Below are 26,781 nucleotides of genomic sequence, written 5' to 3' on the forward strand. Positions count from 1 at the left end.
CCGTACCAGCCTCCCCGAACAGGTGCCGGAATTGTGGTGACTAGGGGCTTTTCACAGTAACTTCATTTGAAGCCTACTTGTGACAATCAGTGATTTTCATTTAAGTTCAGTCTGCCATGAGGGACCTTGTCAAAGGCCTTTCTGAAGTCCATATAGACAACATCCACTGCTCTACATGCATCAACCATCTTGTGACCTCCTCAAAAAACTCTTATCAGCTTTGACAAAGAGTCACCGGACTCGAAACGTTAGCTCTTTTCTCTCCCTACAGATGCTGCCAGACCTGCTGAGATTTTCCAGCATTTTCTCTTGGTTTTCAGATTCCAGCCCTCCGCAATAATTTGCTTTTATTCCTATCAACACTGTGCTTTCTGCCACTCACTCTCCCAGGGATGGACAATGAGGGGCATTGGTCGCTCTCTTTACCTCCATTCTTTTGATTCCTCCACGCCCCGCCCCCCGTAATATGAAGCGTCGACAGGTTGGCCACTTTTTCTTCGGCATTCCTTCCGAGTCCGAATCGTCCTGCCAGAGAGAGAGAGAGAGGATGATTAGCAGGCAGCAGGAACATGTGGAGCCAAGCTGGCCTGGCGTTGCCAGATTTGTCAAATCATTGCTGGCAATCGGACAAGAGGAAATGCCTGGGCTGCTTAAAAGTTCCCCAAAGCAGACCGACCCTTGAAACCGGGGTTGGGGGGGGCGGGGGGGATCGTTGACCCAGCCCACTCGACTTGGAACCAACTGCTGAAGGCACTTTCAAACGCATGGGGCGAAATAGAGAGGGAGGGGAGGGGAACAAATTACCCGAGCTTATTGAATTTGTGCACAACATATTCTGTGCACGGACCTGCGCGACCTTAATTTTTTGGGGGAGCGTGTATAAAAACAGGAAGAAGCCTGATATCATGGCTGTTGGGATGAGCCAGAGGAGATTTATAACACTGCTCGATTTTGCAATCACCCTCTCTGTTTACAACCGAGAAACCATTTCGAAACAAAAATTGTTCCATCAAGTTTATTTGTCTTTTGACTTTCAACAGTATCCTCAAGCAGGCTGTCTTTATCCCGCCTGTGTCATGACTCTCTCTGCCTGCTGCCCTTGAAGATTAAGCTTGATCCTGCAGGAGCATTGTGACAAATACAAGGAATTTTGTCCTTCGCCCGCTCTGCATATTAACTGGGCAGGTCCTGGAGACACAGGATTTGATTCTCCCCCCTCTCTCCGAGCACTTGCCGGTACAACCACACCTTCTCCCCTGGCAACTCAGTCAGCACCCAATCTGGGTTCAGAGGCGCTCTGAGGTTTGAAGCAGTAATTTTTATTTTTGCACTGCCCTAGATTTAATCAGTGGGGGGGGGGGGGGGGGGGGGGGGGGGGGGGGGGTACCGGATGTGCACGAGTCAACATTTTCCATACAGCTTGCACCTGGAGACATCAAAGGGGCACCAAAGGCCTTTCCGCCAGCTGGCGGGGCGGAAATTAGTCCGACGCGGGCCTAGCCCCTTAAGGTTGGGGCTCGGCCCCCCCAAGATGCGGAGCATTCCGCACCTTTGGGGCGGCGCGATGCCCGACTGATTTGTGCCATTTTGGGCGCCAGTCGGCGGACATCGCGCCGATACCGGAGAATTTCACCCCATTTTTTTCTTCCGGATCTTGAACTTCTTTCGCGAAAGGATGAGTGGGCATGGTTAACGCTGTCATCTGGGCAGGGCGGGGGAGGCATTATCGCGGCTGCACCGTCTCCTCCGGGATTGGGGTGCCATCGTTAAAGGGGCCCCCAAACAGCACTGAGACTAAACGCACGCCCCCCCGCCCCCCCCCCCATGGTGCCCCAGCCTCCGCCACAGACATATAACAGATTCCCCGCAACCCCCACCACTGCTCCTGTCCCCTGAGAATCAGGCACCGAGAATTTCCCCCCACCACCTCACCACTGCAGAAATATCGCCAGCAATTCCCCCCGCCCCCCCACTCCCCTCCCGCCTCCAGTTCCTGCTCTTCAACCCCCACCATGGAGCTCCTGCTAGGGCCTGCCCTGGCACAGCTTCGCCCTGCCAGATTGTCACTGTGCCGCCTGTTTAGGGGCTGGTTCAGCACAGGGCTAAATCGCTGGCTTTGAAAGCAGACCAAGGCAGGCCCGAGCAGCACGGCTCGATTCCCGTAACGGCCTCCCCGAACAGGCGCCGGAATGTGGCGACGAGGGGCTTTTCGCCAGTAACTTCATTTGAAGCCTACTTGTGACAATAAGTGATTTTCATTTCATTCCACCTGCGACAGGGCGCAGTGCCAGGGCTGTCAGAGCTACCCTCTCACCGCCGGGGCCTATACCTAACTCTGCGCCCTGGAGGGCCCCTGATTCTAATTCGGCCAAACCTCGCCGACGGTGTGAATACTTAGTGAGGGGTGATCAGGTGGGGCAGGGAGGGGGAGCGTCAATCATGTTGCAATGCCTCAGAATCTATTCAAATAAGGTTTACTCCCTGATGTCGCCAGCGAGGAAAATCGGGAAGTGTGATTCTCTCCGGATTTTCCGCCTGAGGAGCTGATCCCGCGCGCAGCTCGCGATTATTTCCAAGTGAATAAGTTTTCATTAACCAGGTTACAATCTCAGCCAGGTCCCGTACGCCTCTTTTTTCCTCACACTACCCATCTCAGCATTGTGGGGGGGGATATAGATATCGGTCTGTGACACCGACACAACTGGGGCAGGAGCAGAGGGTGCAGCGAGACCTCCCCGTCTTCACTCTGCCTCTGCCAGCAACCCTCCGCTGCCACCTTCTGCTTTGCTTGTGACGTCACCACAGGCTCATAGGTGCGCAGAGAGCCACCGTTTCCTCCTGGCCCAACCTTTCACCCTTGGGAGATGGACGAGACCAGGACCACATCTGAGCATTGGCTGAAGGGGGCAAAGCTTCTCATCGTTCCACAGAACCTGCGGCTGTTCAACAGCGGAACGCCGAACCCTCCCATTAAAAGGAGAATCAAATTGACATTGTCCCAACTGAAGGCAATTGTCAATTGGCATTTTCCTTTTTAAGTCAAGGATGCGAGAGTCATCATTGAAGTCCGTCTCTAATTGCCCTGGAGAAGGTGGTGGTGAGCCACCATTTTCAATGGCTGCGGTCCATGTGGCGTAGGTACACCCACAGTGCTGTTAGGGAGGGAGTTCCAGGACTTTGACCCAGACTTGGAGGGGACCTTGGTGTCCCCACCATGGTCGAGTGTGCAGCACCCAGGGGCCGGCTGGATTCTGGTAACCAGAGCCGCAGGGCAGCTGACAATGCCCCATTCTCTCTGGCTGCCGGGATTGGGTCTCTTGCGATGTTGAGCAGAGAACGAGGTGGCAGAAATGGGAGAGCTGTCGCACTACGCGCCCAAACTTCCACCCTCGAGGGGTGGCCTCTTGCAACGCCCGTGTGGCATTTCAATATGTGAAACTCTCAAACGAAAAGGTCAGTGACGGCTGCCGGCACCTGGTCATCAGGAATGACAGAGCGTGCCATCAGACCAAGAGTGAGGAGGTCCCAGGTTCGATCCCGGCCCCGGGTCACTGCCTGTGTGGAGTTTGCACATTCTGCCCGAGAGTCCCGAAGATGTGCAGGGTCGGTGGATTGGCCACGCTAAATTGTCCCTTAATTGGAAAAATATAATTGGGTACTCTAAATTTAAAAAAAATAGACTGACCAAGAGTAACATTTTTTCTATCGCTTGCACACATTGACCATCTCCCCCCTACTCTGCTTCTTAGCATTGCGACACTGTGAAAATGTAGCACCCTTCTTTCAGTCCGAAAGAGCAAAAATATGAGTCATTCATAGATTATCCTAGAATTTACAGTGCAGAAGGAGGCCATTCGGCTCATCGAGTCTGCACCGGCTCTTGGAAAGAGCACCCTACCCAAGGTCAACACCTCCACCCTATCCTCATAACCCAGTAACTCCACCCAACACTAAGGGCAATTTTGGACTCTAAGGGCAATTTATCGTGGCCAATCCACCTAACCTGCACATCTTTGGACTGTGGGAGGAAACCGGAGCACCCGGAGGAAACCCACGCGCACACGGGGAGGACGTGCAGACTCCGCACAGACAGCGACCCAAGCCGGAATCGAACCTGGGTCCCTGGAGCTATGAAGCAATTGTGCTATCCACAATGCTACCGTGCTGCCCCCTGCTAAACATCTTTCTCTTCTCCCACTAATACCTTGTACAGCTGGTTTGACAGTCTCGAAAGTTTCCAAGTCGAGGTTTGAAAAGCTCAAGTTCTTCTCTTCGGAGTAGAGGAGGCGCGTATAAAGTTACGCCAGGTCGAGATTGACTTTGGGTCGGAAAGCTCGCGGGGAGAGCACGAAGGAGGTTCGGACCCAATTCCTGGAGAAATGTTTTTTTTCACCCAGACGATGGGAAAGGGGCAGAACTCGCTGCCTGAAAGGTTGGTGCAGGCAGACACCCAAGTCACATTTGAAGAAGGGCTGGGATGTGCACCTGCAGTGCTGTCACGTACAAGGCCACAAGCTGGGGAGTGAAGTTGAGTTAGGTTTGTTCGTCGGTAAGTGCAGCACGGTGGCGCAGTGGGTCAGCACTGCTGCCTCACGGCGCCGAGGACCCAGCTTCGACCCCGGCTCTGGGTCACTGTCCGTGTGGAGTTTGCACGGATTGGCCACGCTAAATTACCCCTTCATTGGAAAACATGAATTGGGTACTCGAAATATTTTAAAGAAAAAAAAAGGTTTGTTCTTCAGTGCAGAGAGATGGTGGGCCAACTCTGTGCTGTAAATTTCTCTGATTTTCGTTCTGTGAGGTACCCAATGAATGTGCCCAAGTGTGGGCAGACATCCTGACTTCTGGTGTGTGACTGACTCCGTATTGTGGTATTTTCGACAGAATCACCCGAGGCTGGAATCGAACCCGGGTCCCTGGCACCGTGAGGCAGCGGTGCTAACCATCGTGCCACCGTGCTGCCCAGGAGCGGTCCTTGGATATTTTTTGAGCTAGGTGGTGTCATAATATACACCAGTGTATCATGGTGCAGACACACACACTGATGGACACACAGCGGGACCAATCAACACACACAACACCGCAGCCAATCACCAGTGAGAGCACACACACTATAAAGACAGGGGACATCAGAGTTCCCGCTCATTCGAGCTGCAGCTTCCTAGTAGGACAGAGCTCACAGCCTGCGACACAGACATTCACCATGTGCTGAGTGCATCGACTGGTTAGGACAAGGCAAAGGTCTTTATTTAAAGCTGGTATTGTATTTACCCACAGTTCAAGTATGTTTAAATAGTTAACCTTTTAATAAAATAGTGTTGCACTACTTCAAGTGTTGGTGACCTGTATGTGATCCAGAACACCCAAAACATCAGGTGGATTCCTGACTAACAAAGGAGTCAAAGGTTATCGGGGCGGTGGGGCGAGGGGGAAATGCGGAGTTGAGGCACAATCAAATCAGCCGTGATCTCTCTAAACGGTGGGACAGGCTCGAGGGGCCTGAATGGCCTCCTCTCGCTCCTTGTTCGTATGCTCGTATCCTCCACCTCATCTTCGCTTCGTTGCCCTCTCCCTTTTTGTGCGCTGCTGGGAAACTGTCGAGTGACAGATTGTGCCGTGATCTTGGTCTGCCCGATGCTGTGAATTGTAACTGCTAATAAAACATTCATAAACTGTGCTGATCTTTAATCAAGGTGGAGAAACACCTGGATTATAGCGGGCTGGCTCCCTGCCTGTGGAATAGAACCACCTGAATGTGACATCTCGACTCTTGAAACTTAATACCAAAGTATTCGCTTGGACCTTTTCAGCGTGTATTTACAGGTAAAAACCAGACCAAGTTCCCTTTCGCGTGTATTGTTCGTTTCCCTCATGTTCTTTTTATTAATAAATTTAGAGTACCCAATTCATTTTATCCAATTCAGGGGCAATTTAGCGTGGCCAATCCACCTCCCCTGCACATCTTTGGGTTGTGGGGGAGAGACGCACGCAGACACGGGGAGAATGTGCAAACTCCACACGGACAGTGACCCAGAGCCGGGATCGAACCTGGGACCTCGGTGCCGTGAGGCAGCAGGGCTAACCCACTGCGCCACCCTGCTGCCCTTCCCTCATGTTCTTGGCTGCTTTATTTTTTAAAAAAAATTTTCCTCTCAGTGGGTCATGGACTCATGTGCATTTGTATAGCGCCTTTGGGTAGATAGAAACTAAACTAATGACTCTCTCACAGGAAAATGAAATTAGCATAATCTCTGTCTTAAACAGTCGACCTCTTGTTCTTAGACCGTGTCCCCTTGTTGCAGTGCCTTTTCCAAGTGGACACAGAGTCTCAGCATCCATCCTGCCAAGTCCCTTCAGAATCTTACATGTCAGTCACCTCTCTTCTAAACTCCAACGGGTGGAGGCCCAAATGCTTCTGTTCAACCCTCCCTCATGCGGTAACTGCCTCATCCCAGCAAAGGGTTGAGTGAACTTTGTCTGAACTGCTTCCAAGCCAGTCGTTGTCTTCTTCCAAATAAGACCAGAACGGTTCACATGAGATTTGGTCGCACTGGGCAGCTGCAGTAAAACCACCCTACTTTAACAATCCATTCTCCTTGCAGTAAGTGCCATGTTCCCGCTGCCTTCTCAATCACTGGTACCCCGCATTCTCATGTTTTGGGCTTCACGTACCAGGACACCCAGGTCCCTCTGTACCTCGAGAGTACAGGATGGGTGACTGCAGAATCCCCCAGCGGATATCCCATGGGGAACTGTTCCCAGGTCCAACAACGTCGGTACAAAAGACACGAGGACTCCCTAAAAAAAGGCAGCCTTCCCGAAGCTCTGCACTGCAGGCCACCTCTCCTGGGGAAACCATGCCGCCTACAAGCCCGTGTCCCCGGGCTGGCCTGGTCGTTGACCACACCAGCCTTTCCTGGGTTGTGTACAGAATGGTTAGTTCCTCTAACTATGCCCCCAACAATGTATCTGAGCTCCATGTCAGAGCATAAGCCCCCACTGTGTCAGTGTAACATTTTCCATTGTTCATGTAGCCATCCTATAGCTCTCTGAAATCTTTATTCATCACTGCCAAATTGGGAGTCGTTTTATACTTGGGTCTGTGTCCAAATCCATTTCAAGGCACAATGTCGAGAGACTGAGAGTAGCTCCGTTCAATCAATTTGGGCTGGATTTCATGTGAAAAGGCTGGTGCTTCCCGAACTGCACAAAGCAATGCTTGATGCTACACACACGTGTACATGTGGAGAATCTTGTATCTTGGAGTCTCTCTCTCTTGCCGCTGCTACACATTGTCATTACCGCGTGGCTTTGCAACATGGACCAGAGAGGAGGCTCCTGGTGGAAAGGGCCAAGTTTCATGTGGCATGCTGTCTGTTCCATGGTGAACAGAAAGACCTGCCCCTATTCATCAGCTCAGGATGTCCCGAAGCACTCAAATTACTTTTGGAGTGGAGTCACTGTTGTGATGTTAGAAACACGGCAGCCAATTTGCACACAAGAAGGTCTCGCACATGTTGACTGAGCCATTCTGCCCCCTTCACTCCTGACATGATTGAGCCTGCCTCCAATTACCATGGCCATCGGCAGCTCCGCAGCATCTCGTCCAAGTGCCGATTCCAAATATGTCCGGGCTATTTCTCTTCTAACCATGGCACAATTTTTGTTTTATTTTAAACCGACCAAACAACAACCGCTTTGTGGATCGACTAAAAAGTGATAAAAATCTGGAATGAACTAAGTAAGAACAAACCGTGCGTCTGGGCAGTAACTTTCACATCTGCCACATTCTCAAGCCAATGCACGAGCCTCAACTTGTGCTGTCTCCATTTGATATCAGGTCCGTTAAGTTAACGCCGCATCCTATTCTGTGAACAGGACAAAGCTGGAACATTTAACAGCAAGGCACCAACGGGCACACAACCGTTTCGGGAAAGTCCAAGAGGAGCCCATTCAACAACAACAGCAAAAAAACACCTTTGACACAAAAGGCGGCACGGTAGCACAGTGGTTAGCACAGTTGCTTCACAGCCCCAGGGTCCCAGGTTCGATTCCCGGCTTGGGTCACTGTCTGTGCGGAATCTGCACCTTCTCCCCATGTTTGCGTGGGTTCCCTCTGGGCGCTCCGGTTTCCTCCCACAAGTCCCGAAAGACGTTCTTGTGAGGTGAATTGGACATTCTGAATTCTCCCTCAGTGCACCCGAACAGCCGCCAGAATGTGGCGACTCGGGGATTTTCACGGTAACATCATTGCAGTGTTAATGTAAGCAGGCTTGTGACAATAAAGATTATTATTATTAGGCGCTCGTGATTAGTGCTTCTGGGAAGCGAAGCGTTTGGATTTGAGGAGAGTACTGAGTCGGGAACGGGTCCAGATTTCTGAAGCTCTGTTTCTAAAATTCCTTCTTTCCTTATTCAAATGTCTAACCTCTTGCGAAAACCCTCATAGCATGACACACATGTGTTCATTTCTTAAGTTAAATATTTGTGTAGGCAAAAGGCAAAACTGGAGGGTTCCTTAATGGCTTGAGCAGATCGTTTTAATGGGGCCACACTTCCTTTGTGAAACGCAGCTCCTACAATAATTCCCATGTGTACTTTTATTTCGGGACTGTAAAAATGACTGCATTTTTGTGGCTATTTTCATATGTTATCTGAGGCGACCGACTTGCTCTTTAATTTGTAAAGTTAGAGCGAAAAAGGTCTTGGCACCCAGCAAACGGTAATTAATGCTCAGCACTTAAAACACTGCCGGTTGAGATACTGTTTTGAGAAGTGTCTGCTCAATCCGTTCGAGTCACACAAGAGCTGACATTTGCCCTAATCTTTTCACCCTTTCCTCCCCTCACACTGTCTGCCTTCCTATAAAAAATTGATCATTTCAATTAAGTGTTGTAAATAATTAATGCTGGCTGCCGTCCCAAACTTGTTCGGAGTGAATTATATTTTCAGCTTTGCAAATATTGAACAAAGTCACAAACCAAGCAATATCGTAGCATATGGGTTTCCCACAAGGTTTAATCACTTCCATCAGATGGCGTCTCCATTGCAAGTACCATCTTTGTCGTTAGTTGGCCGTATCTTTCAGATACTGTAGTCCTCGGAACTTCCCTCCTCCACTTACTGTCCAATTTTACATCTCATTTGCTCCACTTTTGATTCCTTAAAGAGGTGTGAGCCTTGGCTAAGTGCTGGCATCTCCCACCTCGAGATCAGCAGGTTTAGGATTCAAATCCCATTCCAGAGACATTTGGACGCGATTTTTCAGTCACCCCCCCCCCCGCCCCGCCAGTGGGGCAGCGATATCTGGTGGAGTGACCAAAAGTCAACCGATTCCCGGCCGCTCTTCAAATTTTCCTGTTGCGCCCACAGCGATGCCCGCCTCTGGCGGGGCTGGGAGATTGCACCCAGTAGTTTGGGTCGACTCTTGGGTGCAGTACGGAGAACGTGCCGACCTGTTGGAGGTGCCGTTTTCCCGAGGAGGTGTGAAAACCGCGTCAGAGATGCCGCGACGGGCGAATTGTTTGCCGTATTCGCTTTTTTTTTTAAACGGCTGCCGCCTCCGGGCAAACCCTTCCACAGAGTCCCTCGAGGTGAACTTTATTTTCTCTAGCCTGAGAAACCCTGCCAGGTCACTCACCCCACCCCTGGTTTCACGCACACCCCGAGTCCCTCCATTCTAACAATATCCGTCTCCGGGCAACCAGGGAGACAAAGTCCAAGACATCGGCCTCTCTCTCGCCCCCTGACACACCAAAGATCGCCACCTCTGGAAGCGGGACCACCTTTACCTTCAGGACCCCCCGGACATAACGTCGGCTGACCCCTGCCAGAATCCCCCAAGCTTTGGACACGCCCAAGACACGTGGGCATGATTGATGGGCACCCCCGTACACCACCTACACCTAACCTCAAAGAACATCCGTGCCAACGTCATGTGCGCCCTGTGGACCACCTTAAGCTGAATAAGACTATGATGTGGAGATGCCGGCGTTGGACTGGGGTGAGCACAGTAAGAAGTCTTACAACACCAGGTTAAAGTCCAACAGATTTATTTCAAATCACTAGCTTTCGGAGCACTGCTCCTTCCTCAGGTGAATGGAGAGGTATGTTCCAGAAACATATATATAGCCAAAGTCAAAGATGCAAGACGATACTTTGAATGCGAGCATTTGCAGGTAATTAAGTCTTTACAGAGCAAGAGAGAGGGGTAATCCCAGATTAAAGAGGTGTGAATCGTCTCAAGCCAGGACAGTTGGTCAGATTTTGCAAGCCCTTGGAGAACGCTTACCCGGAGATCAGAGTCTGAATGCCCTCGACTGCTGAAGTGTTCCCCGACTGGAAGGGAACATTCCTGCCTGGTGATTGTAGCACAATGTCCATTCATCCATTGTTGCCAGGCAGGAATGTTCCCTTCCAGTCGGGGAACACTTCAGCAGTCGAGGGCATTCAGCCTCTGATCTCCGGGTAAGCGTTCTCCAAGGCGGCCTTCAGGACGCGCGACAACGCAGAATCGCCGAGCAGAAACTTATAGCCAAGTTCCGCACACATGAGTACAGCCCCAACCGGGACCTGGGATTCATGTCGCGTTACATTCACCCTGCAGTGTTCGCTGCAGGTGAGGCTTTTCTCACCCTTTACAACTGGTCTGTACCTGAGTTGACTCAATGTTCCTGTTGTGTGTGTGTGTATACGAGCGGTGTGCGAGAGAGACTCACAAGAAGCCATGTTACATTGTACTTGCAGTACAGAGACTAGCCATCCAGCCTAATGGTCTGCAATGCCCTTAATGTCCCCGATACACCTCCTTCCTCCTCATTTACTTCATCCCACCGGATCCACATAGCTTGAATTCCTCCCTCGCTCAAGGGCTTATCTCGATTTGCCTTAAATGCATCTAAGTTATTTGACTCAATGCCAACTCATTGTAGTGGGTTCCACAGCAGCAGAGTGGTTAGCACAGTTGCTTCACAGCTCCAGGGTCCCAGGTTCGATTCCCGCCTTGGGTCACTGTCTGTGCGGAGTCTGCACGTTCTCCCCCTGTCTGTGTGGGTTTCCTCCGGGAGCTCCGGTTTCCTCCCACAGTCCAAAGATGTGCAGGTTAGGTGGATTGGCCGTGCTAAATTGCCCTTAGTGTCCAAAAAGGTGGGGTGGGTTATGGGTATAGGGTGGAGGTGTGGGCTTGGGTAGCGTGCTCTTTGCAAGGGCCAGTGCAGACTCGATGGGCCGAAGCCTGTGATTCTTACTCTTCTTTGCAAAAGGGAAGTTTCTCCAAGTGGTTTCCACCCAGCACTCAACAGTTGTACAGAGCTCCTCTGCATCTCAATTCTATCCGGCCAGATGTAAGCCCCTGCCATTTCCTTGCTCTTTCTTTTGTGTGGGCTCGTTAACCTTGTATAGCTGCTCTGCGTGATTTGTGTGTGTGTGCCCCAAATCCCTGTGCTCCTTTCCACCATACAGAGTTTGGACACTTATAATAATCACAAGTAGGCTGCCATTAACACTGCACCCGGAGGAAACCCACGCAGACAGGGGGAGAACGTGCAGACTCCGCACGGACAGTGACCCAAGCCGGGAATCGAACCTGGGACCCTGGAGCTGTGAAGCGACAGCGCTAGCCACTGTGCTACCGTACTGCCCACGAGGGGGGTCTCCTTTGCCCAGAGTGATGAGAAACACCCTGCTCCCCCTGACAAAATATATTGGCCCACATTCATCCGCGTGAAAGCTCAATTGCTAACCGCATGTCCGTTCTGCAAGGTCCTGGATGACTTTGTTGCTGCAGCCCAGGGGAAGCGGTGCAGCTGTCGGGGGAGTTTGGCCTGGGAAAAATGTGCTGGATACAAGAAAAATGGAAGATGAGGAATTTCCCCAGCATTTGTCTGAAAATTTAAATTGTTCCAAGATGTTTGGGAACCGGTTTCATGATGGATCCTATTGAGAGGTGGATCACCGCAGCTAATCGCCTGTGCTGAAGCTGAGCCACATTGTTAACTAGTAGCACAGTCTGTTCTGTGTTCCTGGTCTGGATGGCGACAGCCTGATTGTTTGTTTAGAACCACCCTGTGTGTCAGGAGGGACAAGTGGGTGGCCCTCTGGCATCCCGTTAAAGCTGTTATTCTGACCTTTTGATCTGTGAGTGCACTGCTGCACTGCAAAGGGATCTGCCGTCCTTCCCCCCCTCACCGCCCCCCCCCCCCCCCCACCCCGCCCACCCCCACCCTAAAATGGCCCAGCCAGACACTCAGGTCAAAGGCAGTTAGGGATGGACAACACATGGTGCCTCGTCCCAGCGACGCCCACATCCCGTGAGAGCTTTAGAAACAAAATCCTCCGGATTCAGTGGGAGGATCGTCAAGCGAACTCGACCGTCTCCCAGAAGCCCGCTGCACAAGCAGCCGGGCAAAGCTCGTGCAAAGACAACCCTGAAGGGCCCTGTTTCCGATCGGTGGCGAAGCGTCTCCCCCCACCGCGTCCCGTTTCCTCAACATCCCCAATGGGCAGTGATTCCAGGAAATGTCGCAGAGGCAAGTCCTGAGTCAAGGTCACCCTGGAATCGAAGGGCAGCCGGCGGCGAAAGCTGCTGTTCTCCATTCGCATGCCAAAGTGACCAGCCCGTCATCGGTACAGAGCTTCCCCAGTGTGCGGACTTCACAATCTGAACCCAGAGGGGGAGAAGGAAGTGTTTCTCTTCAATGGTCCAATGTGTCAATACTGCCGTTACGCTGAATCAACGTCTCCCTTGTGAATTCTTTGTACTCCCCCCTTGATCGTTTCCTCCACATACGTAGGCAAGGCCAGCGTCCAGGAAACTGTGTGTTTCACATGCGCTGAGATAACCAAATAAGTGGGATACACTGAGGCTTCACTGCAGACAGTGGTGTGAGGCTCCAGGAAATAGTGCTGCTGTGTTGATGGTCAACAGCCAATAAATAGCTCTGAGCTTCCTCATAGCCTGGCTGTGCAGCTGGAGTCAGTGTCCCTATAGAGGGAGCGCAGTGAAGGTTCACCAGGCTGGTGGGACTGTCAGACTAGGAGAGATTAAATTGGTTCAGGTTATATTCATTGGGGCAGCACGGTGGCGCAGTGGGTTAGCTCCGCTGCCTCACGGCGCCGAGGTCCCGGGTTCGATCCCGGCCCCGGGTCACTGTCCGTGTGGAGTTTGCACGTTCTCCCCGTGTCTGCGTGGGTTTCGCCCCCACAACCCAAAGAGGTGCAGGGCAGGTGGATTGGGCGCGCTGAATTGCCCCTTCATTGGAAAAAATGAATTGGGTACCCTAAATTTATCACAAAAAAAAGATTATATTGATTGGAGTTTCGAAGAGTGAGAGGGAATCTCATGGAAATTTATGGGTTGGGATTCTCCGATCCCGCGCTCGGTTGGAGAATCGCTGGGGTGGGGGGGTGGGGGGGGCACGGGAATTGCGCCATGCCGCTCTGACGAAAGTCCGCCGATTCTCTGGTGTCCGCGGTGCCGCCACCGCACCGGTTGGGGGCCGGTGAAAGCGACGATTCTCCGCACCTCGACGGGCCGGGTTCGGCTGCGTCCCGCCGGCGTGGGTTACGTATGGTCCCACCCGCCGGGCACTCGGAGTTCTAGGAAGGGGTGAATACCTGGGCCTGGAGGCCCACTGATGCCGCAGTGGCGCTTTTGACACCAGTGTCAGAACTTGGCCGCGGGATCGGAGAATCCCAGCCAGGGAACCCTAACAGGATTAGACAGGGTAGATTCAGAAAGAATGCTCCTGGTGGTGGGGGAGTCCACAACTAGGGGGTCGTAGTTTGAGGATAAGGGGGTAAACCTTTTAGGATTGAGGTGAGGAGAAATTTCTTCACCCAGAGAGGGGTGAATCTGTGGAATTCACTCCCGCAGAAAGTAGTTGAGGCCAAAAGATTGTGTGATTTCAAGAGGAGTTAGACGTAGCTCTTGAGGCAAAAGAGGTCAAGGGATGATGGGATTAAACTTGATGATCAGCCATGATGATAATGAATGGAGGAGCAGGTCCTGCCCCTATTTTCTACGTATGTTTCTTTGTGTGCTGGTGAACGCTTGGTGAAATATTGCTGCCTCTGCAGCGTACACTCTGATCGAGAAACCTTTTTCCACACAGTGAGCGGTTAAAGAACAAAGAAAATTACAGCACAGGAACAGGCCCTTCGGCCCTCCCATCCTGCGCCGATCCAGATCCTTTATCTAAACCTGTCGCCTATTTTCCAAGGATCTACTTCCCTCTGTTCCCCGCCCGTTCATATATCTGTCTAGATGCATCTTGAATGATGCTTTCGTGCCCGCCTCTGCCACCTCCGCTGGCAAAGCGTTCCAGGCACCCACCACCCTCTGCGTAAAAAACTTTCCACGCACATCTCCCTTAAACTTTCCCCCTCTCACCTTGAAATCGTGACCCCCTGTAATTGACACCCCCACTCTTGGAAAAAGCTTGTTGCTATCCACCCTGTACATACCTCTCATAATTTTGTAGACCTCAATCAGGTCCCCCCTCAACCTCCGCCTTTCCAACGAAAACAATCCTAATCTACTCAACCTTTCTTCATAGCTAGCACCCTCCATACCAGGCAACATCCTGGTGAACCTCCTCTGCACCCTCGCTAAAGCATCCGCATCCTTCTGGTAATGTGGCGACCAGAACTGCACGCAGTATTCCAAATGTGGCCTAACCAAAGTGCTATACAACTGTAACATGACCTGCCGACTCTTGTACTCAATACCCCATCCGATGAAGGCAAGCATGCTGTATGCCTTCTTGACCACTCTATCGACCTGCGTTGCCACCTTCAGGGTACAATGGATCTGAGCTCCCAGATCTCTGTGTACATCAATTTTCCCCAGGACTCTTCCATTGACCGTATAGTCCGCTCTTGAATTACATCTTCCAAAATGCATCACCTCGCATTTGCCTGGATTGAACTCCATCTGCCATTTCTCTGTCCAACTCTCCAATCTATCTACATTTTGTTGTATTCTCTGACAGTCCTCCTCGCTATCTGCAACTCCACCAATCTTCGTATCATCTGCAAACTTGCTAATCAGACCACCTATACCTTCGTCCAGATCATTTATGTATATCACAAACAACAGTGGTCCGAGCACGGATCCCTGTGGAACACCGCTAGTCACCTTTCTCCATTTTGAGACACTCCCTTCCACTACTACTCTCTGTCTCCTGTTGCCCAGCCAGTTCTTTATCCATCTAGCTAGTACACCCTGGACCCCATACGACTTCACTTTTTCCATCAACCTGCCATGGGAAATTGGGTGCTTGAGAGCGTGGTGGAGGCAGGTCCACTCTTGGCTTCCAAGGGGCAATTGGGTTATTTTCAGGAAAGGGAGAATGTGCAGGGTTACGGGGAAAAGCCAGGAGAGCGAGGCTGGGGTGAATTGCTCGTTCGGAGAGCTGCCGCAGACCCGATGGGCGGGATGGCGCCATTACGTGCTGTAACATTCTGTGATCCTTAAATTGTGTGCACGTGGGCCTGCCTGGCGAGGCCGCAGTTTAATGTCCGCTCCTCGTTGCTCTTGGGAAGGTGGTGATTCACAGCAGAAACACGGGCTGCACGGCAGCACAGTGGTTGGCACTGTTACTTCACAGCTCCAGGGTCCCAGGTTCGATTCCCAGCCCCGGGTCACTGTCCGTGTGGAGTTTGCACATTCTCCCCGTGTCTGCATGGGTTTCGCCCCCACAACCCAAAGATGTGCAGGGTAAGTGGACTGGCCACGCTAAATTGCCCCTTCATTGGAGAAAAAGAATTGGGTACTCTAAATTTAAACAAAAAAAGAGATGAGGAGGAATTTCTTCAGCCAGAGGGGGGTGAATCTGTGGAACTCTTTGCCGCAGAAGGCTGTGGAGGCCAAGTCACTGAGTGTCTTTAAGACAGAGACAGCGAGGTTCTTGATGAATAAGGGGATCAGGGGTTATGGAGAGAAGGCAGGAGACAATGCTGTAGTGGACCTGCGCCACCTTCACTAAGAAATACTATTCCTCCAGCACATGGCGGACAGAATTTCCATCTCAATGTCTTCCGACGCTCAGAATGCATTTCAAGTCAGGCTCGCTCAATTTTGAATGTGTGTGACAATCTGGAGGGAAGTCAAAACGGAACCTGATTTTTCCTGATAGCTGTGCACCGCACCTCCGGGGGCTAGACACGCGCTGGAGTGGTTGGCGCTGTGCCAACCGGCGCCGAAGGGCCTCCGCCGGCCGGCGTGAGTTGGCGCCTGAGCAGGAGCGCCAGCGTGTTCTGGCGCATGCGCAGGGGGGTTCTTCTCATGGCCGGCGCGGGCGGAAAGGGTGCCCCCACGGCACAGGCCAAGCCCGCAGATCAGTGGGCCTCGATCGCGGGCCAGGCCACCCTGGGGCAAAGCAAACATGGGCAGCACGGGAGCACAGTGGGTAGCACTGTTGCTTCACAGCGCCAGGGTCCCAGGTTCGATTCCCGGCTTGGGTCACCGTCTTTGCGGAGTCTGCACCTTCTCCCCGTGTCTGCGTGGGTTTCCTCCGGGTGCTCCGGTTTCCTCCCGCAAGTCCCGAAAGACGTGCTTGTTAGGTGAATTGGACATTCTGAATTCTCCCTCCGTGTACCCGAACAGGCGCCGGAGTGTGGGGACTAGGGGATTTTCACAGTAACTTCATCGCAGTGTTACTGTAAGCCTGCTTGTGACAATAAAGATTGAAAAAAAAAGAGTCTGGTACACAAAGGGTTAATGTTGGACTGAGTCGAGGACGGCCCCCACACGGGGATATAGGAAGGCACATTACCCAGAGGGTCAGTGTGGTGTTGGACAGAGACTTGATAAGATCCAGGATGGAGATGTCTTGCGACGTGGCTCTGAAGCAAGAATTATTCTTGAGGTTGTTTGTCCCCCGGTGTGTATCGCTGAAGGAGAGGGTGAAACTGGGGATGACATAATATCATTGAAACCCTACAGTGCAGGAGGCCATTCAGCCCATCGAGTCTGCACCGACCCTCTGAAAGAGCACACCACCTCAGCCCACTCCCCTGCCCTATCCCCGTAACCCCACCTAACCTGCACACCTTTGGACTGGGACTGCAAACGTGCAAACTCCACACAGACGGTCACCCAAGGCCGGAATAACGAACCCGGGTCCCTAGCGCTGTGAGGCGGCAGTGCTAACCACTGCGCCACCGTGCCGTCCCAATATGCACGATTAAAAAGAGGAAATTGTGGATTTAGTTGATGAACTGATCTGAACTTCCCACCTGTCAGCTCGCCCCTACAAAGGGGAAAGCCGCCTGTGGTCATCTGGGACTGTGGCGACTTTACTGTTCCGTGTCCCCTCTTGGGGGTGAGTCCAGAGCCAGGGGGCACTGTTTTAACATTCGGGATCACCCTTTCCGGGCAGTGACGATGAGAATTGTTTTGCTCTCCCGGAGCGTTGTGCACCTTTGGGACTGTCTTCCTGAGAAGGCGGTGGAGGTGGCGTGCTTGAGCACCTGTCAGGCGGAGGTAGATCGTTCCTGTTGGGCAAGGGAGGTAGTTGGGAATGTGGAACTCGTGACGCAAACAGATGAGGCAAGGTGGGATTGAATGGGCCGGCAGGGTCGAGGGGCCAAGCGGCCTACTCCTGCTTCTACTTTCTCTGTTTGTATTGTTTCTGGACCATAGGCACACTCTGGGTTACCCAGTCCAACAACGTAACCACTGTGCTCCCATCACACAGAATCAGACAGAGGCGATTCCATTTGTAACACTCCATTCCCAGAGCTGTGCTCTTCCTTTGTAACCTTCAGTGAAGTTGTTTTTCTCCAAATATGTATCGGCCTCATTCATTCTGCCACGTCATTGTTGAGCTTTGCTTTGACAGTGAATTATTTCCCCCCCACCCCCCCCCCCCCCCCCCACCTCCCCCTTTCCAGTCTCCCCACCCAACACCACCCCCACACTTTGCTTCAGGATTGTCGCACTCTACAATCAAAACAGGAAGTACTGGCTGGAGCTTCATACCAAACTTTGTTTGCTGAGCGCTTTCCAAAAAAGATGGGATCGAGTGTAATCGAAGCAAGATGCAGCAGGACCGGTGCCCAAGGCCGACGGGCCCAATCCTATTGAGGCCAGCCGTTGTGCCTGGTGGGCCTGTTGCGTTTCGAAACCATAGCTCTGTCTGCAAAAGAATGGATTTCCAATCTCACGACACCTCGAGCGCAAAGGAAAAACCCCCTCCCGCCCGCCCCACGTGAGTTGGATCTGTGGACGTTCCCCGAGAATCAGAATTGGGACTCGGCGGGGTGGGGGCTGGGAACTTGCAGCCAAGTCGCTCGTGGGGGACTTTCTGCAGCAGCTGGGGAGCAGAGGAGATCTCCGGGCGAGATTTGTGCTGCTGTTGTTGCTGCCGAGAGGTTTCTGCCTCACAGCAAAGCCTTTCTCCAGATTACACGCATCATTAAACTCTCAAGGAGGAATCTCTCTGCCCACAGCGGTGGAGGAATGTGGAATGAGCGACCACGAGGAGCACTTGGAGGAAATAGCACAAACGCACTTGAAAGGGAAGTCGGACACGCTCGCGAGGGGGAGGCTGGGGGAGAAGTGCTTGCTCAGCATGTAAAATATTGGGATGGGACATGCTTCCCTTGAAACAGAAGGCTCAGGGCTTTAATGATGGAAGGTTTTGATGGGGTGGATACAGAGGGAACGGGCGGCAGGGCAGCACAGCGTTTAGCCGAAGGAGGGGACTATATCGCGGGCCGCGTCCGGGAACGGCATCCGCCATAAAGCACGGCGCGGCGGCTGCAGGCAATTCTCCAGGCCATATCGGCAGCTCGAGCCAGGTGCGCTACGCTGCCTCCCTGCTAGCCCCCCAGGCGAATCGGTGGCCGATTTGCACCAGTTTTCCTGGTGTAAAACACCACCCTTTTCACGCCAGAATGGGGACATAGTCTCCAAATCGGAGAATGCAGCCCCACATCTACTGGCCCCCTTCCCTTTATCAACTCTACTGGTTACATCCTCGAAGAATTCCAGTAGATTTGTCAAGCATGATTTCCCCCTTTTGTAAATCCATGCTGACTCTGTCTGATCCTGCCACTGTTTTCTCAGTGCTCTGCTATTAAATCTTTGAGAATGGATTCTAGAATTTATCCCACTACCGACGACAGGCTGACTGGTCTATAATTCCCTGTTTTCTCTCCACCTCCCTTTTTAAATATTGGAGTTACATTAGCTACTCTCCAATCTGTAGGATGGTTCCTGAGTCTATGGAATCCTGGAAGATGACCACCAAAGCAGCCACTATTTCTAGAGTCACTTCCTGAAGTACTCCGTGATGTGGATGATCAGGCCCTGGGGATTTATCCACCTTCAAACCCATCAATTTCCCCAACACCATTTCTCTACTAATATTGATCTCTTTCAGCTCCTCCCCCTCACTAAATTCTGCGTTCCCCAACATTTCTGGTGTCTTATTTGAGTCCTCATAATATGAAGACAGAACCAAAGTATGCACTCAGTTGCTCAGCCATTTCTTTGTCCCCCATTTGTCTTCGCCAATCTTCAGTCGGTTTTTATGTTCTCTGCCAGCTTATGCTCGTACTCTATTTTCCCCACCTATTTTTTTGTAAATTTGGAGTACCCAATTCATTTTTTCCAAGAAAGGAGCAATTTAGCGTGGCCAATCCACCTACCCTGCACATCTTTGTGTTGTGGGGGTGAAACCCACGCAGACACGGGGAGAATGTTCAAACTCCACACGGACAGTGACCCAGAGCCGGGATTGAACCTGGGACCTCGGCGGAGTGAGACAGCAGTGCTAACCACTTATTTTCCCTTCTTAACCAATCCCTGGATCCTCCTTTGCTGAATTCTAAACTGCTCTCGGTCCTTAGACCTGTTGTTTTTCTCGGCCAATTTGAATGCTTCTTCCTTGGATCGAATACTATCTCTAATTTCCCCTGTGAGCCATGGATTGGCCACCTTCCCCGTTTTACTTTTGTGCCAGACAGGAATAAACGATTGTTGATGAAAACTTTGATCACATTACGGTGTATCGGCCACCGTCTTGTCATGAGCTTTGAGCTGGCTGTCAACATGTTGCATGTTGGGTAAATAATAATTGGGGATAGACTGTGCTGAAACAGCGAAGAAGAAATGATTTCTTGCTGAACTCGGCCCCTCCACCCCACTCCGCCATTCAGTGAGATCGTGCCTGATCCACTGATCCCTATAGTGCCGAAGGAGGCCATTCAGCCCATCGGGTCACGCTGACCCTCCGAGAGAGAACTCGACCTAGGCCCATTCCCCCGCCATATCCCTGTGACTTTGGACACTAGGGGGCAATGTAGCTTGACCTATCAACCTAACCTGCACACCATTGGACCATGGGAGGAAACCCACACGGACACGGGGAGAACGTGCAGACTCCGCACAGACAGTGACCTGAGGCCGGAATGAACCCAGGCCCCTGGCCCCGCGAGGCAGCAGCGTTGACCACTGGGCCGCCCATCCGATCATAATCTCAACGCCACACCCCTGTCTCCCCCGATAACCTTTCACCCCCTCGCTGATCAAAAATCTATCTGACTCCGCCTTAAGAATATTCGAAGATCCTGGGCGGGGGGGCGGAAAATCGCCGGGGGGGGGCGGTGTGAATCCCGCCCCTGCCGGTTTCTCTGGCGTCGAGGATTTGGCGGGGGCGGGAATCGCGCCGCGCTGGTTGGCGGTCGCTGGCAGCGGCCCCCCTCCCGGCAATTCTCCGGCCCGCGATGGGCCGAGTGGCCGCCTGTTTTTTTTGCCAGTCCCGCCGGTGTAAATTAGAGCAGGTCCTTACCGGCGGTACCTGGCGGCGCGGGCGGCCTCCGGGGTCCTCGGGGGGCGCGGGGGGATCTGGCCCCCCGATCCGCGGGCGGGCCTGTGCCGTGGGGGCACTCTATTCCTCCGCGCCGGCTGCTATTCCTCCGCGATGGCTGGCGCGGAGATGAACCCCTGCGCATGCGCTGGGATGACGCCCGCACACGTTGGCGCTCCCGTGCATGCGCCAACTCGCGCCGGCCGGCGGAGGCCCTTGGGCGCCGGTTGGCGTGGCGCCAAGCCCCCTCCCCGCCGGCCGGCGCGGCGCGAGCCACTCCGGGGCCGGCCTAGCCCCTGAAGGCGTGGAGGATTCCGCACCTTTGGGGCGGCCCGACGCCGGGGTGATTCACGCCACTCCTCGGCGCTGGGTCCCCCCGCCCCGCCAGGTAGGGGAGAATCCCGCCCTCTATGTCCACTGCCTTTTGAGGAAGAGAGTTCCAAAAACCCAAGACCCTCAGAGAGGAAAGAATTCCCCTCATCTCTGTCTTAAATTAGTGACCCCTTATTTTGAAACTGTGGCGCCTAGTTTCTCCCACAAGTGGTAACACCCTCGCCACAAAGGTAGACTGGATAGTTGGTTGCACAGCATGACGCAGTTAGGAACCCTCAAACAAAGACCACTGGGACACTTGACATTTGTTAGCCTCGACAAACGACACAGAAAAACCGGCCCAGACTGGCCCCGAACAGTTTTGAACCCAGCATTTACAGGGAGATAGCTGTCAGTCATTGGAATGCCCAGTAAGTTGAGACAGGGGATCTACATCACGAGTCACTTATTGTGACAGCAGATAACGAGGAGTCGACCATTGGAAGGCCATGGTACGCAACAAAACGGGCCAGTTGGTCAAAGCTACTTGACACCCATTGTCAGAGATTGTGAGTCTGCGTGACCAAGTGGGTCATCGAGGCGGCACGGTAGCACAGTGGTTAGCACTGTCGCTTCACAGCTCCAGGGACCTGGGTTCGATCCCCGGCTTGGGTCGCTGCCTGTGCGGAGACTGCACGCTCTCCCAGTGTCTGCGTGGGTTTCCTCCGGGCGCTCCGGTTTCCTCCCACAAGTCCCGAAAGACGTACTGTTCGGTAATTTGGACATTCTGAATTCTACCTCTGTGTACCCCAACAGGCGCCAGAGTGTGGCGACCAGGGGCTTTTCACAGTAACTTCATTGCAGTGTTAATGTAAGCCGGCTTGGGACAATAATAAGCACACACCTTCAGTCACAAAAGAACAGGGACTCAATGTATAAAAGGCAACAGAAGAACTCATGGACAGAGTGCTGATTTAGATTATCCTCGAGGTCTCGAAACATGAACTCTGTTTCTCTCTCTCCACAATGCTGCCAGACCGTCTGTGTTTATCCAGCATTTTCTGTTTTTATTACTGGATTGATTAGGACCGGGTCTCTCGGCGTTCGATTGAATGGACGATCGAAAACATTTCCCCAGTCTCCGGCAACACACCCGCCATGCCAGTAACCTGAAATTCGGCAAGAGTTCTTTATCCTTCCGCATTGAACACAAATGTTGACGTTCGACATCTTCATGGCTGGTGTGCTGCAGGAATTTCAGATGCATTGGTCTCCCATTCCCCTGAGATTGAGGGGGCCAATTTCCCAACCAATCCACAATTGGGGAATTTCCACCCCCCCCCCCCAAGACTGAGGGCAATCCCTCCGCCAAATCATTCTCACCCGCCCACCAAGCGTCGAACCCTCTGACGTCCCTCAGCTCACAACAATGCTTCCCCAAATTCCAATCGCAACAACACCATTCCCGAATGATTCCCACTCTTCCCGAGCCGGGTGCGGAGCCCCTCAACTGGACTCTGCGGTGGGGGTGGGGGTGGCCTTCACCCAGGTTGTGACAGTTTAAAAAGTCTGAGATACATCTGCAAATGAAACGGAAGAGGGAGAGCGCGGCACTTACGTCGTCATCCAAGGGCGGTGGTGGGGGCTCTTTGATAATCTGAAACAAGACACAAGGGGAGAGAGAGAGAGGGATAACAGAAATTACAAACACGCTGGAATGGCTGCACAGTACAAGACATTGTGTGAAGACTGGGTGTGATGTAATGCCAAGTAACTTGGGCCCCTGCTGTGCAGTGCAGGAACATAATCACGAGAATGTTTCGCACTTTCTTTCAAAGGGTCTGTCCAAATTTATGGGGCATCGCTGGTGCTGACCGATGTGTTGAATTATGCCAGCCTTTGAACATTGTGTCGTTGGGACTGAAAGGTTGGGCCCCTTGCCAGCCAGGCTTGCCACCTTCCATGTGTGCACTTTCCTGGGTGTTTACCGGCACTGAGAAAGACTGCCGCACGGAGATCTCTCACTCCACCACGGGGACTGCAGCGGGTTCAGGAGGGCGGCTCATCACCACCTTCCCAAGGGGCAATAAATGCCGACCCAGCCAGCAACATGCACACCCCACGAAAACAATACTAAATAATCCAGGCTGATTGAGAGGAGTGAATCATTTCAGAGTTATACTTTTGTGCATTTCTGTGTGCCAGTAATCATAAAATCATCTCTCTAATCTGCCTTTTGGCCTCAACTACTTTCTGTGGCAGCGAATTCCACAGATTCGCCGCTCTCTGGGTGAAGACATTTCTCCTCACCTCAGTCCCCCCCCCCCGTATCCTCCGACTGTGGCGCCTGGTTCTGGACACCCCCACCATCGGGAACATTCTTTCTGAATCTATCCTCTCCAATCCTGTTAGAATTTTAGAGGTTTCTATGAGATCCCCTCTCAATCTTCTAAACCCCAATGAATATAATCCTCACCGACTTAATCTCTCCTCATGTGACAGTCCCGCCATCCCAGGAATCAGCCTGGTAAACCTTCGCTGCGCTCCCTCCACAGCAAGAACATCCTTCCTCAGAGAAGGAGACCAAACCTGCCCACAATGTTCCAGGTGTGGCCTCACCAAGGCCCTACACAATTGCAGTAAAACATCTCTATTCCTGTACTCAGGTCCTCTCGCTATGGAGCCCAGCGTACCATTTATCTTCTTTACTGCTGTATCTGCACGCTTACGTTCAGCGACTGATGCCCGTGGATACCAAGGTTGTTAAGTAATGGGTTAAGAGACATTGCAATTCGTTGTCTCATTTATGTTAAGTATCCATTAATTGACACTGATATGTAAAGGGGCTTCAGATGGCCTCTGTCAGGTGATGTATAGTGAGAGTTTTGTGCAAAGGCTGTTGGAAGGAAAGAAATGTGTGTTTGTGAAAAAGGAACAGAACTTTAGACTCTTCATATCACAGCATTTAGATTGTTTGGAGACTTGGGCGGAGAAATGGCAGATGGAGTTTAATCCGGACAAATGTGAGGTAATGCATTTTGTAAGGTCTAATGCAGGTAGGGAATATACAGTGAATGGTAGAACCCTCAAGAGCATTGAAAGTCAGTGAGATCTAGGTGTACAGGTCCAGAGGTCATTGAAAGGGGCAACACAAGTGGAGAAGGCATACGGCATGCTTGCCTTCATTGGCCGGGGCATTGAGGATAAGAATTGGCAAGTCATGTTGCAGCTGTATAGAACCTTAGTTAGGCACCCTTGGAGTATAGTGTTCAATTCTGGTCGCCACACTACCAGAAGGATGTGGAGGCTTTAGAGAGGGTGCAGAAGAGATTTACCAGAATGTTGCCTGGTATGGAGGGCATTAGCTATGAAGAGCGGTTGAATAAACTCGGTTTGTTCTCACTGAAACGACGGAGGTTGAGGGGCGACCTGATAGAGGTCTACAAAATTATGAGGGGCATAGACAGAGTGGATAGTCAGAGGCTTTTCCCCAGGGTAGAGAGGTCAATTACTAGGGGGCATAGGTTTAAGGTGCGAGGGGCAAGTTTAGAATAGATGTACGAGGCAAGTTTTTTACACAGAGGGTAGTGGTGCCTGGAACTCGCTACCGGAGGAGGTGGTGGAAGCAGGGACGATAGTGACGTTTAAGGGGCATCTTGACAAATACATGAATAGGATGGGAATAGAGGGATACAGACTAGGAAGCGTAGAAGATTGTAGTTTAGTCGGGCAGCATGGTTGGCACGGGCTTGGAGGGCCGAAGGGCCTGTTCCTGTGCTGTACTTTTCTTTGTTCTTTGTTTGTTCTAGCAACTAAAATGTCTAACAAAGGTCTCGCTGAGTATCCACCTCTCTCAATTTACACCCATTGGAATAATAATCTACCTTCCTATTTTTGCTACCGAAGTGGATAACCTCACATTTATCCACATTATACTGCATCTGCCATGCATGTGCCCACTCACTCAGCCTGTCCAAATCCCACTGAAGCATCTCTGCATCCTCCTCACAGCTCACCCTCCCACCCAACTTTGTATCATCTGCGAATTTAGAGATAATACATTTAGTTCCCTCATCCAAATCATTAATATATAATGAGAACAGTTGGGATCCTAGCACAGATCCCTGCGGTACCCCACTATTCACTGCCTGCCAAATGGAAAAAGACCCATTTATTCAAACTCTTTGCTTCCTAACTGCTAACCAGCTTTCGACCCCTCTCAAAACATCACCCGTAATCCCTTGTGCTTTAAAGTTACATAATCATCTGCCATGTGAGACCTTGTCGAAAGCCTTCTGAAAGTCTAAACAAATAAGGTTCTCCCTCGTCTACTAGTTACATCTTCAAAGAATTCCGGTAGATTCATCAAGCATGGTTTTCCTTTTGTAAATCCATGCTGAATTTGTCTGATTACACCCCTGCTTTCCAAATGCTGTGCTATGAAATCCTTGATAATGGACTCTTGCAACTTCCCCACTACCGACGTTATGATCACTGGTCTATACTTCCCTTTAATCTCTCCACCTCCCTTTTTGAACAGCGGGGTTTATATTAACTAACCTCCAATCTGTAGGAACCATTGAAATGAAATGAAAAATGAAATGAAAATGATGATTGTCACGAGTAGGCTTCAATGAAGTTACTGTGAAAAGCCCCTAGTCGCCACATTCCGGCGCCTGTTCGGGGAGGCTGGTATGGGAATCGAACCGTGCTGCTGGCCTGCCTGGGTCGGCTTTAAAAGCCAGCGATTTAGCCCAGTGTGCTAAACCAGCCCCATTCCAGAATCCCTTATTTTCCAAAATTCTTTGGATGTTCAAAACCATCCAGGGTTGTGTCAGGGTCAATAAGGGGAACATAATTCCAAAGGCAGACCGTCCAATAACCCGAGGAGACAGATTTAAGGGAATTGGGAGCCTGGACAACAAGGGCGCTTTTCTCTCCACAGGACCAGCTATGATTTTGAAAGCACTACCCAAAAGGAAAATACTGTAACTTTCAAAAAGCAATTGGATATATATACTTGAAGCCCTGAGGACAGAATGGTGGGTGGAACTAATTGGTTCTTTGAAGGGGACAGCACAGATCCAGTGGCCCGAATGGTCTCCATGCGTGCTTCATATGTTTTTTGTTCTTTGAATGTAGAACTCCAGCCTATTTTGACTCTACACATCTCAGCTCGCGGTGATGTATCCCTCAGGGGTGCTGCATAGGATAAGAGTATCGTTGGCTTGGTCATCATTTATCATCCGGCCCCAATTGCCCCTCGAGAAGGTGGTGGTGAGCCACCTCCTTGAACCGCTGCAGTCCCAGTGATGTAGGTACACCCACGCTGCTGTTGGGGAGTTCCAGGATTTTGACCCAGCGACAGTGAAGGAATGGTGATATATTCCCGCGTGGCTTGGAGGGGAAGATGCAGGTGCTGGGGTTCCCCGTGTGTCTGCTGCCCTTGTCCTTCTCGGCGGTCAGCTCCGACAATTAATTGGTGTCTCATCAATGATGGGAAAACTGTGGCTGGTGTAATGAGATTGCAAAGCTCTGGATTGATCCCAGGACTTACCACAGTGCAGCACAGAGGCCAGAACCACCAGAGGAGAACCAGTGCCAGGAGCAGGAACAGGATCAGGAGTGCGATAGCCAGAATTGTCCCGTCAGA

The 26,781-nt window shown here is 51.7% G+C and overlaps 1 long non-coding RNA gene across 1 annotated transcript; it reads right to left on the bottom strand.

Annotated features, from left to right (window-relative positions):
* Positions 1 to 451: 451 nt before the first annotated feature.
* On the bottom strand, positions 452 to 26,781 carry LOC140407188 (uncharacterized). The gene is made up of 3 exons (XR_011939514.1): positions 26,686 to 26,781; positions 22,747 to 22,785; positions 452 to 525 (listed from the first exon to the last, which is right to left on the bottom strand). It is a non-coding gene; the product is annotated as an uncharacterized lncRNA (long non-coding RNA).

The sequence above is a fragment of the Scyliorhinus torazame genome, unplaced genomic scaffold (genome assembly GCF_047496885.1).
Source record: "Scyliorhinus torazame isolate Kashiwa2021f unplaced genomic scaffold, sScyTor2.1 scaffold_1310, whole genome shotgun sequence".
Lineage (NCBI taxonomy): Eukaryota > Metazoa > Chordata > Chondrichthyes > Carcharhiniformes > Scyliorhinidae > Scyliorhinus > Scyliorhinus torazame.